Raw genomic sequence first — 17,276 nt, 5'->3', positions numbered from 1 at the left:
AGCGGAGCGTTAGGGTGCGTCTACTGGTTGCTTTGCCGTTTTGCAGCCGCGCTGAGCGCGCGTGGCCGGCGTCTCTGGCAGACGCGCTTGTCAAACAAGCCAAATCAACGCAGTTCATGCAGCCAGCGGTGTGCGTGAAACGTTAGCGGAGCGGAGCGTAAGCAACGCTCTGCTAAAACTGTCTACTAACGCGCACCGACAGTGAACGCTTCGGTGGTCTCAGCACTACGACGCCTCGATGCCAGCATTCGAAGGGACGCTGGCATCAAGAAGCACTACCAACGCCACCTAGGTGGCGTTCACCGTACTCAGCACAGCGGAGCGTGGCCTCCGCAATTAGCTCTGAAAATGTTTCTGAAGTTGATCGCGGAGGCTGCAATTACGACGCGCTGTACGCGCTGATTTGACTCGGTGACGATTCAGTTACGTGCTTTGTCTTGCGCGTTGTATTAGTGTGTCAGTTACGTGCTTCGTCTTTCGCGTTGTGCTAGCGTGTGCAGCGTAGTGCAGCTTCCATATGCACGACGGTTGCTCATGGTCATCGACGTTGGTAGTCGTGATGGAGGAGACGTGCCACCAGGCGTCAGCGTGGGTGCATCAACGCCTAAGGGCGCTTTAGCCACAAAACACCAATAGACATTATATATCAATGTGCAATAAACATTACACTACTTCTGTGAAGACACGTTTCACTTTCGTGTTCTATACCGATTCCTATATAAGAGGGATCAACGACATTTTTTTTTACACAGACTTCCGACTACTATTTATCTATTTTTTTTTTTTGCCTTCACCCTATTTATGCTTTTTTTACCTTTGTCTCCTGCCAGCGGATAATTTGTTTCGCGAGCAGTACTTAAATCAGCCCTATTATAAGGAACAATATTCACCGTAACTCTCATGTCCACGTTAGCCGGTGCGTCGCGTGGATATGAGAATTGTGGGGAATACAGTTCTTTGGTGGTTGGGCAGAATTATAGGGCCACGTTGATGGATCTCACCACGGCCCTATCTCCCCCCCCCCTCCCCCTCATAAATAGGCGACGCCATCAACGTCGCATCCTCAGTCCAACACCCGGTAGCCAGGAGCAAAAGTCCTAATCTAATAAATCTCTCACACACACACACATCTAATAAATAATATATGGAAGTTACGGGGTATGTTTCTTCTTCAACAGGTTGCGGCCTCTCAAACCTAAGCTGGTTGCCACACAGACATTGCAGGTATAATTTATGTCTATATTCGACGTACTTCCGGCGTATTCGCGACATGAATTTTGGAATTATGTTCACCAAATACAAGGCTTCCCGTGATAACAGCATTGCGGACAACACTTCTCGGGCAGAAATTGCCTTAGGGTCATCAGATCAACTCAGAGTGGTGATTTGGGCTAGTGATTATGCATTGTGAAAATGTTTTTTTTTTTTTTTTTTCGCTAGAAGACGCGGACTAAGAAATGAGGGTACAGGTAGGAGTGTCCCGTACGCTCCTTACTTTGTCCGCGTCTTCAAGCTTTAAAAAAAAAGAAACAAAAAATCTCATCAGATCAAGTCAAACTTTATTTGCGACGCAAGTAATTCGCGCGTAGGGTTTATTCAATGCTTTAACACACGAGCGTCGATGGTGTTTTCACGAGCATGACGCCACATACCGCCATATTTCCAAAAACGCCTTCTGGGCGATACACACAATGGGCCTCTTCTGATTATACGTTCCTCACGGTCGCGGACTGCCCGAGACGGTGCTTTCAGCCAATGAACGTTGCGTATGCAGTCCTTCGGACAGTCCGGGACTGTCAGAGACGGATAATCGAAGAGGCCCAATGTCATCCTCGTTCAGTATTTTGCTTGTGCTGGCCTCCGAAATACGTGCACAGACGGTGCTACTCTCGGAGTCTATGCAGTGTGCCATATACAGGAAGCTATGATTGCGCAATACCTTCCACTATTTGCCCGTCACTCCTGCTGCGTGTTAGCGCAGTGGTCAGTGCACCCGACTTCCGAATACATATCGCGGCAGAGACATGGGTTGGGAACCCAGTGGTGACGGCTACGGTAGAGGTATTCTGTTTAGCAACCCAATAGCGACGGTGAAGCTGGAGGCAATGAGACCGCCTGACGACGACGAAATAACGTCGACGACGATGACGTCGTTCTTAGCGTAATGGGATGGACGGACGGACGGACGGACAAAGCAAATCCAGTTACGAGCACGTAACGGCTGTCGCAAATTGCGGCTGCGAAACATGCTACGCTAAGGTGTCTTGTGACAGGCAAGCTATACATATGCCCACAAGAAATCGAGAGTGTGACGGAATCCCGTCCGCTCGGGATAGAACACGGTGAAATAAAACGAGACACCGACAGAAAATATTTCGTAACGTTGACTTTTCGTAACTATTTAGTAAAGTTAACAATTTCGAACATCGTGTTTCGTAGGGGCACGCTACTATAGCTTGCAGGATCAGGAACGTGTGATTGCAAAAGAAAAGAATCAACACATGCGTCTTCATCTTGAGCGGCTTCATATTCGATCCATGACGGACACCTTTATCGAAACGATGGAAAAGTATCACCCGTGTACGCCAGGTGTCTCGGACCCGTGATACGATATACTTAAGCGACTGTTTTATCGATCTTTGTCTCATTCGTGAACAAGGCTCTCGTGTGGGAAGCCAGAACGTTAACCTTACTAAATCTTTCGTGGTTGGCGTCTGGTTTTATTTCACCATATATACCCACATCTAGACATATTTATAAATATGCAAGCATTCACTTAAGAAGTAAGGCTGCTAAATACCATCGACTGATTCGTTGGCAGAAGGAACAGATACGCCGCCTAGCATTTGCGGAAAAAAAGCTTTGATCTCAAAACTGGGCCTCACCGAGAATTAGACCTCACTCAATCTCATACGCACACATCAAAGTGAGTTCGGAATTGTTGAATTCGCTCACTAGAATTTTCAACAGTCGCCAGCCTCACCCTAATCATAGCTCACTTTGTGCGGCTGTCACATTGAGGTTGAGGTCGACTTCGTGAGGTCAGAACCTCGTAGGTATTCATTAACATTCTTTTCATCGCCGAACCGTCCCTCACCGACACCCCAATATACACACGCACAAAAAAGAGAGGAATGTAGGTGTACCGTCTGTACTGTCAAAAGCATAAATTTTTGTATCTCTGTTTCGCCATGTTCCCGTAGTTAACCCTATAGTGCTGTCGTATGACCCTTTCTTCATGGTTTCCTCCCCAAATAGTTTCTCTCTTTTTTTTTTTCCTTCTAGGTCTTATTTCGGCATGCTTTCCTGCGCCCTGATTTTCAATCAGCCCGTGACAATCCCACTTTCATCCCAGAAAATACCTCTCACATTATTCCCCTCTCTCCCCCATTTTTTTTTTCTTTTCTCATGACATCTCACTATCCTTTCTACAATCAGCACATTCTGCGGCGCACGTTTCCGATCCGGGTCACCAAATTGGGGTCGCGCTCTAGGAAAAAAAGAAAAAAAAATACAGTTCCCCCACACGCTGACCCAAGCGCCTCGGACCACGCTCAACTGGACTATAGCCTGAGCCCTCTGCCGATGCGACAGCCTCGGCGACGGAGACGCACTTCACCGCACGACCGCTTTTCTATATGCTAATAAGGGCCACTTCTCCGTTCGCGAGCGCAGTAATGAAATAACAACGTGTCAGTGGGTCGCGGGATCAAAGAAGGTGGCCCCCAAACGCACGACAAGTTCGGCAAGCTGGATGCCGTTCACGCGTATTTAATTATCATCATCATCATCATTTATCATAACCATCATAAATTATCATAGATATTTATGTTGTGCCCACTGCCGGAGGAAGGCCTCTTTCAGCGATCTCCCATTACCCCTGTCTTGCGCTAGCTGATTCCAAGTTGTGCCTGCAAATTTCCTCATTTCATCCTTCCTCCTAATTCTCTACCGTCCTAGACTGCGCTTCCCTTTCCTCGGCACATATTATGCAGCTACAATAGGCCACCGGTTACCTGCCTTAAGCATTACACATTTACGGTTTACATTTCATCGCGCGTACGCTTATATCACTGTTCCTGGTCTGAGCTCGATTATTCGTGATTGCATATGGCCCGGAGACCGTGGTTCCACTTCCGGCATCGGATATATATATGTAACCAAACATTTTGTTATTTATCAAGTTGCCTAGCTCATCCAATCTCTGTGTGCATCTGGGCCTTGACTTTGTTTCCGTTTCATTCTGACACTGTATGTCTGTCAGAGACGTAGCCATAAACCAAACCTTCTGCGGTGAAAACTGAGATATCTGACGTCGCACTGAAATGGGCCAAGCAAATCATGACCGCATGGTCACTCGATGAATCGTCCCTCCGGTTAAATAAACAAAGTAAGAAAACATGCCCACACTTCAAAATCCGACGTCCTTCTGTCTTTTCCATAAAAAGAATGAAGAGCCAAAGTACACGTCAGACAGCAACGTGTGGTTAGGATGCATAAGCGACAAGTTTTACACGGACGTGCTCCGACGAATATTGCCACACACCCGGTTTATGCTCAACATGTCGTGCAAGCGGACCAAAGTGGCAATACTTTTGAGCGATTAGAGAAAAGTACAACACGTAGCAAATCGAAAGTCGGTGTACACCGACATATTTCTTTTACCAATTCACAGCGTTCATTTTTTTTTTCTTCTTTAAGGCTTTCGTAATCTGAATGGTTCAAATTTGGTGATGGCCCAAACTTCAAAAAAGGAGGTCAGTAGAATAATATTGAAGATGAAATAACAAAGGAAAACAGAAAGAGAGAGAAAAAAGAAAGAGGGGTGGATAATCGCAATCAAGAACAGGTAGAATGGTCATATTATTAAAACGGGTCTCTCTTTCTCTCTCTTTTTTTTTTTTTTTTTCGACCTCAAGCGCGAGCGATAGACCGATTAAAATAAAGTGCGCCTCCCCTCCGTTCGCGCGGACCCCTTCCGATTTTGCGACACGGAGTTGGCTAAAAGAATAAATAAAAGTTTTTTTTTGCAAACCGCTTGACAGAATGAGTCCACAGCGCGCGTATGACCGACAAGCTGGAGCGCTGTACAGCTTTTGTGGGGGGCTTCGTGAGGCCATTACGACATTGGGGCTGTTAAGGACATGGAACATGTTCGGCTGTCTGGTGCAGCCAGGTGTGACGGTACAACCGCGTTTTTGCAGGGACAGCGTGCGAGCGCGCGCACGCAGCTTAAAGCGGCCGACCTCTTTTTTTTTCCGTCACAGCCGCCGGTTCATAGTTCAAGCCCTTAATATGACTTTTCTTCATTGTTGGCTAAGTGTGCAGCAAGTTGCACTGAAAAAAAAAAGTTTCTGCTCTTGGTCCGCCAAATGAGCCCGAAATTAATTGCTTGTAACACGGTTTTCTGGGTCTGCACGTATAAGGGATGCAGCCCTATATAGGATTACAACATGCCGTGGCACCCGAGCGCTTGAGGTTTTCACATCTGTATTATCGAGGAAGTTCCTTTGGCTCTTTCACGATTAATTTTGTGTTATAACAAGGGTTTATAGTGTAAGCGATACTAAGGTTGAGTACCCTTCAGGGGCCCAAGACCTTCAGGTATTCTTGTTGACGTTTAATCTTGGAGCTCCAATACGTCTCAGTGTTAAATAAAAACCGAACTGAACTAAACTGAACATTTCCAGTAAAGAATGTGCGTGTGCAAGCGGCCCTCACGAAAAAGTAAAGGCTGCTAGGGAAGACGAAGATAGGGGTTCAATGCACAGAATATATAAGGAACACACCAGCCAATTTTGTGCCGTGGAACCACGTAATATAGTCTTTCCTTGCGCAGTTCACTCATTTATTAGACACATGCACCAACTAGCCAACAACGCGATGTAGACCATGGTAGCGCCCAAATAGGACTGTAAGCAAGGCTAATCATGGGTCAGTGTTGTCCGATGCAGAACTATTGCGGCCCTAGATTAGGACTACATTGGTTCAAGTTTGCGCGAGAGTTCTACGCTGAGGTAGTTGGCTTACGTTCCAACGTGGCCAACATCACAGTCGTCGGGACAAGTTATACGGACAGGTGAGTGTGAGAGAGAGAGAAAAGCTCTTTAATGCATCCTGGAAAGGTGTGCCTTGCGGCACGCCTACAATGATGCTTCAAATGGGAATGATCAGAAATTAAACGATAGGTGCCGTGCACTTGATGCACAACATACAGAAAATACACCACAGCGCTTAACTTATACAAACTATTTAAGTTATGACATTAAAGAAAATGTCGCAGTTTCACCCGAAAGGCGAAGCACAAATTGCGATAGCAAATTAGTAGAGAGCTATACGGAGTAAGGATAGTAGTTTGATCAGCTGTATAAACCTGGACATGCAGCAGCCCCAGCAGCGCGCAGAACTGTTGTCGACGCCGTCTGCGTTTTGCCCGCGTTCGAACCGAACGCGCGCGGCGTTGGTGACTGTTGCCGGTGCCTCTGGGGGCGGCTCTGAGGTTTTCGACGATAGGGAGCCTACATGCACAGCGCTTGCATGTAGGCTCCCTATTCGACGAGATCAGAACGGGACACTCGTCGAGCAGCGTCGGAAGTCTTTACCACCTTCTCGCCTCGCAACGTTTTTATATAAATACACATTTGGTGCCACAGATAAACGTCGCCTCCCCTCCCTCCCGTCTCCCCAGGCCTTTCGCGCGACAGAAGAACTCGCGTTTGCTCTCCACCGTGCGTTCGCTTCCCGTGAAAGCGCGCGTCCCTCGCGCACATACAGCATACGGCGCTCGGCGACGATATCATCGCCGTTGGACTCTATACGAAACATCACGGCGACGCCGACGGCAGAAATCCGCTTGGAGTGTCCATATAATTGTTATCGCAATAAAAAAAGGAACCGGAAAGCTCGCCTTCGCGTATAGCATTCGCAGCCAGCGTTTGCAGGCAAACATTACGGTTACATAAGCTGCATTTGCCGGGAAGCGTGAGAAGCAGTCAGAGATTTTTGAATGCTGTCGTGTTCCACTCTTAAATGCGAAGCTAGCGTGCTCCAAGTTTTCAGTGCGAACATTAGGACTATTTTTACTAATGTGAATAGCCCGAAAGAGCACATTAAGGGCATGCGATCTGTCCTGTCGGCGTCACTTGTTCCACCATTTGCACTGTTCACCACGTTGGTCTGATATTGGCACACATTGGCGAAGAAGCATCGGGCCTGCATTGAGCTCATTTTCTGTGCTCCAGGGGGTCCGTTGTTTTCTCATGCGCATTGGTTACCCCGCGCTGAGCGCTTTCTTTGCTGATGGGCCACGCTGGAGCTAGCACTAGACGGAGTATTACAGCGGGGAACAAAAACAGTGAACAATTTGCAGGCCCGCATTGCTAAGTTTGTTTCGACCTCTTAGTATGTATTGTCACGAATCGTTGTATTACCCGCCGCGGCGAGGCTGTCCCTTTAACGTTATTCTTCTAAATGAATGAATTTTACGAGAAAGAGAAATACATTTATTGAGAGAGAAAGCGAGTAATCTAACTAAACGGGTGGGCTCGGCCTACTTATGGAAAAGATGGTAAAGGAAATGGAGCTAAATAGGAGTGGCTCACTATGGAAGCTTAAGACGCGAAGCTCCCTGAGTTGATTGTCTCTTTGACGTTAGTCTGTTAATTGCCGTCCTCTGACCACGTCAACTTCCTAAGCCAGCACTTTTCACGGAATGTCTGGTGTGCATCGCATTTAGACACGACATGCATGATGAACACTTCGATTTACCACCCTGACACGTGCATATCATTTCGCTCGCCGAAGTGATTGTGGGTGGTCGGGGTCATCGCGTTGTTGGCGCCACTGCCATAAGGCGGCGATGTTTAATGAAAGCTGGAGACGTCAGCCCAGCGAAATTCGGGTTTTACGATGTACGTTATACTAAATGAGATAACGACGACGCAATCTAAAGGGATTTCACGCTTTTAAATCTTGGAACAAGGCGGCAGCAGCTGCATGTCGGTTAACTGACTGACTGTATTTAACGCCCCAAACAAACACTGGCGTTAAGAGTGACGCCGCCTATCGGAGAGCTCAGGGTTAATTTTGACCACCCGGCGTTGTTTGACTTGCGCGTAAATCTAAGCCCGCGAGAGCTTTCCAATTTGGCCCCCCTTCTAAATGCTGCCACCGCAGCCAGGATTGGAACCCTGGACCTCATCCTCAGCTGCAGAAAGTCGTAGCTGTTGAAGTTACCCTGGTGGGAAAGCAAAATGACGATAAGTATAGCGGCCGGAACTCAGACATGTCAAACTGGAAGGGTCGAATGCGGGCAACAACGTGCGACGCGCCTGACAGCTCCTGAGCCTCACGTGACAGCCGGCGGGCTCGTCAGGAGGGGTGGGGCCAGGATGTGACGACAGGCGAGCCAACACGTGTTTCTCGCTGGTCTCGCCAACAGACGTCTCCTCGGCTGTCGGGTACAGGCGCACCGCCATTCGTGCGCGGCTCGAGCCAGCGTCGCGTCAGCGCTGCGAGACCCGACTAGTTTCTCAGGCCTTGGAATAAAAAAAGGCTCCGGGAAATGGTATTGAACTGAGGCTATAGTGAGTTCGTGGCTAACGCAAGATTTAGGAAACGGGACAAAAATGGGCCAACTCAACAAAGTGGTCAAAATGAAGACAAGACGATGACGTCTCTGAACTAACTGTCAAGTCAATTTTATTTTCGCGCGTGTGGTATTTACAGCATTGCACATGCAAAGAAAAGGAAATACAGCTTCAAAGAAAAATGCAGAGCATCTGCAATTCGTATACAACACGCAAACTGGCCGATGCGTTGTCCCGTGTCTCGTGTTTTTGTCCCAATTGCCCCGTGTCCTCAGTTCAGCTCTTAAGCTCGCCAAGTTCCGGGGGCCTTCCTTTCACTCATCGAAGAAGTGAACCAAGAAGATTGTTGTCTTTCAATTTCGTCGTCATAATATCATCATTATCATCATTACCATCGAGTTTAAGGACACTGACAAAGGGCTCGCAAGCTGCGACCGACCGCGACGTGTAGGGGCGACTTGTGGCGCGACCAATGTCGGTACCAGCGACAGCGACCTCCCAACATCCCCAGTCACCTAACCGAAATGTCTTGGGCCTGGTGGAGGCCACGTGGACCAGCACAACCACCGCCACGTGAAATAACCGTCAGTGCGTAATCCGACATCCTGCTCCTGCACCGCTGCTTCAGTTCATCTGCATTTGCTAATGCAATCTAGCGACTGAAAAATCGAGCAACGAGCGACTGCCGACCTTAACACAACCGCTTTTTCGTCCAAAGCGACCATTTCGCGACCGGTACGTGATTCGTAGCCAACATTGGACGCACGACCTCCGAGGCTCACCTCTCTGATTGCCGCCTATAAGTCCACCCCAGATGGAAGCTGCGTGTACAGGCTATTTCTCATTTGCCCACTGTCTTGCGTAGCTGATTAGATCCCCCATACCTTAACATTTTCTTAAGTCAGGCATACTGCAACGTTCCGCAGGTTTCGCGCTTGATTCCCGATCGCAGCGGGCCGTATCCCCACGGGGACGGAAGGAAAATGCACTCGTACATTTTATATTTAATGCGCACGTTAATGGAAGAACTCCAGGTGATCACAATCAACCCGCAGCTCTCTGCTATTGTGTGATCTGAAGTAGTCCGCGTGTGGCTTTTGGGCGTTATAAACCCCGTAATTACCTAATAAAATACCCATATTCCCCTATTTAATAATATCATATGAATACATGAGGACCCAATGGAAAACATGTATGTTAATTTATCACACGGGACAAGTGTCATGTGATACAAGAAGCATGTTTCATATCATATGTAACGCCGTACGGTTTCTTTCTCACATGGAATCCCCACGTGTTCATATGGGTATATTGAATACGGACAATATGACTTTCTTTTATATAAGGAGGATCCCTCCACCAAATCGTCTCCCGCGTATACTACGTTCTCCTCCCCTTGTTACCCATTCTGTTGCTGTAGTGAGTCAGCAGTTTATCTGCTGTATACGCGTTACAAGGCTTGTCCCGACAGCACTACTTTCTATTATTCTCAGCTATGAAATATGAGTTATTTGGGTTTGCTTTATATTGCGTCCGTCTGCCATATGCTGACGTCTTCCTGTCTCTTAACGTGCATAACATTATCCGTTCCATCACTCGTTGCTCGGTCCTCAGCTTTAAGTTCCCTCCTTGGCCTCCACGTTCCTGCGCCACATTTATAGGTGGAATGCACTGAATGCAACGCTTGCATTTTTTTTTAATTTTTACCATAACGTCATACTCCATCCTAATGCACTTGTAACTGCCCCCACATACATTAGTTCCCGAGTGAACTGTTCATGTAAAGAAGGGATCACGGAATGTACAACAAAAATGTGCAAACTTGAGGACCACAAACTTTGGAAAGCTGTGTATCGTTACTTGAGCATTGCGCATTATTAATTTTTTGGAGTGTGTGATTTATGGATGTACACGTCCGATGCACGGCCACTTTACAATAAACTCGCATGATCGACAACGAGTGCAAAGGGCAATCAGTAAGCGCTCAATAGAGAAGGAGGTCCACCAGCGTGAAGTATTACTCCCGCGTCACTGCGCATCGATTCGGCATGCCTGTAGCATGCGTCCTGAAGTACGCTCAATGCTGAAAGGGCTGAGAACCAATTTTTATGGCACCAGATTTTTTTAAGGCAACGGAAAGCTTACCAGTCTGAGCGTCCAATTATACAGTAGTAACAAGGTTTACCTTGGTATAGTAACGCGGAAAGCGCCCCGTAAATTTTTCATCCGAATTTTCCGATATGCATTGTGGAATGCAGTCGGTGCTCAAGAAGCGTGCTGTCAACAGGTGAACGCGATAGCGATTCTACGCCGGCATTGGTGGGAAGCAGACAAGTGTGGCTTTAGCTGTAAGAAAGTAATATTTTGTTTATCAAGCCGAGGTTCATGCGGTTCATGTTTTCGGAAGTGTTGAATTATTTCTACAATGACAGGTGATATCCACATCTACGCCCCAGCGACGGCTCCTTCCAAGTGGCAGAAAGTAATGTCGAAGGATATTCTCTTGCTAGCTGCATGCCCCAGGGTTTTTTTTTTTTTCTCTCTCTCTCTTTCTTAGCCAAGTCAAGCTAAGTGGTAGGATATGCCAGTACAGTAGCAAAAGATCTCACGATGTAGGGTAGTAGGGCCCTAGCCAGTAGTGCTATTATTGCAGTTTTGGCACCCGTTCACGGCACAACTAGTCGATGGCATTTTGTATCTCACAGAGACCACAGAAATCGGGGTGCTCACTCGCAAATTCGCACACGCACAACTAGTAGAACATCACTCATGTGCGCCGCCACGCTTTGAGGGACGCGACGGCAGACGCGATGGCTCAGCCGTCGCGTCGCGTCCTTGTACTGCAAGGCGTTTACAAGAACCCGACAGAATCGGGTCGCGTCGGCCTGTCGGGCTGGAATCGGCCTGTCGAGTAGATGCAAACGCTAGCCGGTCGGGACGAACAAGCGTCATCCCGACCCGTTTGGAGCGCGCGTGTGAACGTCGTCGGGTCGGGCTGCAGCCAGCGATGGCACTTGCGCGGCTGTGACGTCAGCGCTTTATGCACCGCCGGCAGCTGGAATGGTAGCAGCAGGAGGGAAAACAAGGCATTGTGCAGTGCAACATCATTGTAAAGATAGGAACCATGAAATAGAGTCGTTGCACAGGGCTACGAGAACTGCAAGTCCCGTTTGAACGCGTTGATTTCTCGGCTCGACGCTGAGTGCAGCCGTTCTGCCGACCCGTCAGAAGCGAGTTCATGTAGACGCGGTCACGTCGGGATCGGTCAACCCGACTTGACTCGACCCGCTTGCCTCGGCTTCATGTAAACGTAGCCGTGGAGTCAACATAACCAACTCTATATGTGCCTAGTATACAAACTGGCTCTGTCGCTCCACTAGTTACCACAAAGACAGCGCCGCTCGTTAGCGTGGACCTTCATCACTTCCGTAATACGCATAGAATAAAACGAAAAGGTATAATATTATGAAAGTTGAAATTTGAAGGAATAAGTATACGGTATACTTGATAACAGTCAACTTAAGTACAGTAATCTTATGTACTACATCCGAAGTACCAAGGCTTCACCGACATTTCGCACCTCTTACCGTATTTTGCGACTTTCTGTGCCAATTTAAAATTATAATTTGCACTTCAATCGCAAAGAGCATGCTCGATTCTATCACTATAAAGCATGGTCTTTTCATTTCTACCAACATCTCACAACACGTTCCGGCCAGTTGCCAGTTCATTTAATGCATTAGAGGTCCGCATAGCTGTTGTTCCAGCTCTTTCTGAGTCGGTTACGCGTCCTTGCTCTTATTAAAAATATGCGGTTTTTTTTTTCTTCTTGCTGTTGTAAAAAAAAGCGTTTTCGACAACTCTTGATAGCATCTCATGTTTGTTGTCTTTTCATTTTCTTGTGACGCAGTTTTAACACTACGTGGCATGCAGCCACTACTGCTTACTACACACTCAGCATCGTTCCGCAAGCGAGCGGAACATATCTGCAACAAATCACTGCAGGAAGTTGTCACATAGTGCGTAAGCATTTTTCTCTTCCAGCCGCTCATCTTGCACACATACGACTCTGACGTATCTGAATGCATATGGTCGTATGATGGCGACGTTTGCTCGGTTTTCGTATTTTGTTAATTAACCCTAATTACTTATTTATTCATTGTAGTCATTCTCAATTAATTAATTATTCCTGATTAGTCTCAATCTATTAGCTGTTGCAGAAATGCACCGCTTACTTAATAGAACTTATGTGCATGGAAACCAGATTCTACACTGCCAACACTCACAGCCTCCGCAGTCGCACGCGTTGGGGCCATCGATGCCGGCGTACTCTGGAAATCCCGTGGTGGTGAGAAGCGCCGACGGACTCTTCCAGTACAGGGACTCCAGCATGACGGATCCCTGCTTCCCGTCACGTAACCACCCAGAGCCAGTGTCACCTTGGATGCAGGAAGCCACGGGCACCACGTCCGTGCTGATCTCAAACTTTGTCTTTTCCGATTGGTGCCGGTTATCTACGCTAGTTCTCGCCCACTTGTTTGTCTCCAGCGTGAAAGACAATGCGATGGCAGTGACTTGGCTAGAACGGTCAAAGGAGGCACGGCGAATAAGGAAGACAGTCTGTTTATTGCGGGCTTGTCGAGTTACTGCCCACAAAGCCTCGCACACTGACCACCGCTTGGAAAGTGAACGAAGCCGAGGCTTAGAAATAGCATGACACACGGATCAAGGAACGTGCATGGAAGTCTTGAATGGCAGTTTACCAGTAGAGTTGGGCGTAATGCTTTGGGTATATCAGAGTTAAAGATAGTCACCCCGCGTGAGCCGGTGCAATGACCTTCCGGTTTGCCTACCTCTTAGAAAATAAACTGCTTCAGTAAAGGTTTTTTTTTAAATATCGTGATTTATGACGAAGGTGCTCAAATGAAGATATTAGCGAATGCTTAATAACTCCACGAGCCCGCTGCAAGTCAAACACCTTGCTTGACCATCAAACTGCTATTGAGGTCGGCAAATGACAGCTAAGAGTACTACGACGTGAAGCCACTGTGAAACAGACGTCAAGGAACTTGCGATTTTGGCCACACATTTCTGCCTTGCCCGATTCCTGAACTGCGGCGCATTTCGTGTGTCATGGGTTGTTGGTGCGGTTTGAACACAATCGATCCGAAATGGCCCCCAGAACGTCGGCTGCAGTGCTCGAACATGGACAGCTTCGGTAATGAGAAGCGCCCCATGGACCACAATTCCAGGACGGATCACTTCTGAAAGTCTCTGAAAATAGTCTAGCTTTCCTTCATGTTGCTGTGTCTCTACGCTTGACACACTTCGGGATCCTTCAGTACCCCTCAAGCATCATTTTGGTGCCGGACCTTGACCTTCTGCCCCATAGTCTAACAACTTCGGGATGCGTTCCAGGTCTATGGTCTTCCGGTAGATGCGACATATATGGTCATTCCACACTCTTCAGGCCTCCTAAATTCTGTCTCTTCACTTCTGACATCGCGGCTGAATGACTTCCTGATAAGTTTCAGGTCGCTTGCTTCCTAGAGTCGCTACCAGCTTCGTGGTCGTTAAACACTCTTTAATCCATGCTGTGTCTGGACTGCTCACCTTGTAGTTGAATGACTCACCGGAACTTTCCAGGTCTACGAGCTCCCGGTAGCCGCGACAAGTTTCGTGGTCGTTGAATGGTCTTGAAATCCTAATAAATACTTGGTCTTGACTTCTGGCTTAGTGGTAGAAGGACTTACTGAAGATTTTCTAAATCAACCGCATCACGATACTCGAGACGTACTCCCACCGAGCCAGCCTGCCCTGGCTATTCCCGTCAGAATCGACCCTCGTGGAACACTCCGGTAGTTCTTCGAACCTTACGAACCAGTTCTCGATGCAACCAAGTCCACAAACACACACAATCGGAGTATACTGGCCTTTCTCAGTACAAGCACTTGTCGAGGAAGACATGGGAACCACCGAGACGGGGCCGCGCGTCGGTCACCGTCGCCTCTTCACCCGAGCCGCGGCCCGCGCGACAAAACCGGCCGAAGCAGCGGCACCCGGAAAAACAAAAACCATACCCCAGGGCCCCGGAGCGACCTCCGCCGTCCGACTCGATCTCCACCCACTGCCGAAGGTCTTTGTCGCACCTCGCCCTCCCAATCAGGCCTGACTGCCTGGGACCCAGGCTCCGGACGGCCACTCCTTCTCTGTGTCGCCGTGTGTGTGTGTGTGTGTGCTGTGTGCGGGCGCATTTGGTGTCTTCATTCGTTTCCTGTTCCCGTTTATGCTTTTCTTTCATACCACCATCCCCCCTTTGCTCCGCTGTCTTACCGTAACTCCTGCCAGGCGGGACAACCCTGTCGAACTCACACGCCCACGCACACATACACGGACAGACACACTGACTCAACCGCAAGCGTGCGCGTGTGTATGTGTGTGCAGTTAGTATCTTCATTTTGCTTCGTGCTGCCCATTTGTGCCAGCCTTTCATGGTGTATACCTCGTTTACCCGTTCCCTTCACCTATCGTCCCATCCACACCAACTTTAGCGAGGCCGGACAACCATTCTGTACACACACACACATACGCGGACCCACAGACAGACAGACAGACACACACACACACACACACACACACACACACACACACATACACACACACTGGGGAAGGGGGAGGGTAGATAGATCCATACTTTATTTCCATAACTGATTAATAAAAAGCGTCGTTCCGCCGTAAGTGGGCGGGGGTGCGCGGGACGCCCTTTCAAGGCCGCTGCACCGCAGCTCTCTGACTTACCCTCGCCGCGTTTCTGCCCCGGGCACGCGACCCTGGAGCGCGCCTCAACCGCTGCTCCGCCAGTCAGCTGTCGATGGTGAGGGCGCTCCCGGAATAAAAACAAAAACAAAGCGGTGAATGTTCGTAATGGCTCGCCGAGGACGTAACAGTGCCACTCCTATCTCAGCGCGGCCGTTGGCTATTCGATCGCTCCACTGCTATGCGGTAACAGTTTCCGCCAGAAGTATACACCCCGCGTAATCCGCTTAGTCCGCTACACAGACACCCGGAGTTGTTTGTGTCTTGCGATGGTACGCTATAAACGTTTTAATTCTAATCTTGCCGTCCCAGTATAGATAAGCGTCGATGTCGAATCTGTCACGGAGGCTCATTGTATTTCAGTCAATGTCGACTGTCACTTGTCCAGGAAACTTCTGCAGGCTATACACCTGGGCACTGAAATAGCCTTCACACATACGTAAAGCTGAACCAACGACACGAGACAGGCTGTAGGACCGCGCAGCAAGCGGGGAAAGGAAATGTGATAGTTGTAACATCAAAAAGAAAGGGAAAATGCAGTATGGTTTAGTCATTGAATGTGGGAAGCTGATATTGCAGAAAAGATAGTCACTGCAGGTGGGCAGCTTATATTGCAGTCGAGATATTCACTGAATGTGAGAAGCTGATATTGCAGACAAGATAGTCACTGAATGTGGGCAGCTGATAATGCAGTCAAGATAGTCACTGAATGGGCGCAGCTTATATTGCAGTCGAGATACTCACTGGATGTGGGCAGCTGATAATGCAGTCAAAATAGCCACTGAATCTGGCCAGCTTATATTGCGGTCGAGATAGACACTGAATATGGGCAGCTGATAATCCAGTCAAGATAGTCACTGACTGAGGGCAGCTTATATTGCAGTCGAGATAGTCACTGAATATGGGCAGCTGATAATCCAGTCGAGATAGTCACTGAATATGGGCAGCTGATAATCCAGTCAAGATAGTCACTGAATGTGGGCAGCTGATAATCCAGTCAAGATAGTCACTGAATGTGGGAAGCTGATATTGCCGACAAGATAGTCACTGCAGGTGGGCAGCTTATATTGCAGTCGAGATATTCACTGAATGTGAGAAGCTGATATTGCAGTCAAGATAGTCACTGAATGGGCGCAGCTTATATTGCAGTCGAGATACTCACTGGATGTGGGCAGCTGATAATGCAGTCAAAATAGCCACTGAATCTGGCCAGCTTATATTGCGGTCGAGATAGACACTGAATATGGGCAGCTGATATTGCAGTCAAGATAGTCACTGAATGGGCGCAGCTTATATTGCAGTCGAGATACTCACTGGATGTGGGCAGCTGATAATCCAGTCAAGATAGTCACTGAGTGAGGGCAGCTTATATTGCAGTCGAGATAGTCACTGAATATGGGCAGCTGATAATCCAGTCGAGATAGTCACTGAATATGGGCAGCTGATAATCCAGTCGAGATAGTCACTGAATATGGGCAGCTGATAATCCAGTCGAGATAGTCACTGAATATGGGCAGCTGATAATCCAGTCAAAATAGTCACTGAATGTGGGCAGCTGATAATCCAGTCAAGATAGTCACTGAATGTGGGAAGCTGATATTGCCGACAAGATAGTCACTGCAGGTGGGCAGCTTATATTGCAGTCGAGATATTCACTGAATGTGAGAAGCTGATATTGCAGACAAGATAGTCACTGAATGTGGGCAGCTGATAATGCAGTCAAGATAGTCACTGAATGGGAGCAGCTTATATTGCAGTCGAGATACTCACTGGATGTGGGCAGCTGATAATGCAGTCAAAATAGCCACTGAATCTGGCCAGCTTATATTTCGGCGGGTCGAATAGACACTGGAATATGGGCAGCGATAATCC

Source organism: Dermacentor silvarum, chromosome 7, assembly GCF_013339745.2.
Source record: "Dermacentor silvarum isolate Dsil-2018 chromosome 7, BIME_Dsil_1.4, whole genome shotgun sequence".
Taxonomy (NCBI): domain Eukaryota; kingdom Metazoa; phylum Arthropoda; class Arachnida; order Ixodida; family Ixodidae; genus Dermacentor; species Dermacentor silvarum.
Note: the sequence above shows the minus strand (reverse complement) of the source record.